Genomic DNA, 610 nt, shown 5'->3' with positions numbered 1-610 from the left:
CTGAAACTTAAAACGCCCTCGCACTTCGTTTGGTTGTTCCATAATTTTGATGTGATTAGTCGTCGACATTTAATGTTGGATGTGGGGCTTTGTTGGCCCTACACCAGCGCTACAGGCCTACGTGCGCCAGGAGCAAATATCACGAAGCCTGCTACCGGAAACGTGGTCTGGCGTACGTTTAGCTGTCTATATGAGTCATTTTTGTACCGTACGAAAGTAAGTTTTTCAAAATTGGGTTCTATGACCTTTTACAAAAACACTTAAACTGCCAAAAGCACAATTTTTTAGCACCTTTAGGGCTCTTTTAGTACCTTTACAAGAGGCACTAACCTAAAAATGTCTTTGGCACCCCTGGAAAGGCACGACTTCACACCTTTGTTTTCCAGTGCACCGCATGGCGTATGTAGTGAACATAGGCTGGCAACTGTTAGACGAGTGCGTTAGTGCGCAGTACTCCTATACCCACCATATACCCTATTCCCCCTCCTCTCTCCCTTCCTTCCCTTCCCCTCTCTCTCATCTTGCTCGCTCTCCCCCCAGCCGCCTTCTTCACAACGAGTTCACACTTGTCAGTGGCGAGATAACCCTGCTCCCTGGAAAGAGAGGGTGG

The sequence above is a fragment of the Frankliniella occidentalis genome, unplaced genomic scaffold (genome assembly GCF_000697945.3).
Source record: "Frankliniella occidentalis isolate FOCC.00 unplaced genomic scaffold, Focc_3.1 Scaffold17, whole genome shotgun sequence".
Classification (NCBI taxonomy): Eukaryota; Metazoa; Arthropoda; class Insecta; order Thysanoptera; family Thripidae; genus Frankliniella; species Frankliniella occidentalis.
The sequence above is the reverse complement of the archived record's forward strand: the minus strand, read 5'-3'. Positions refer to the sequence as shown.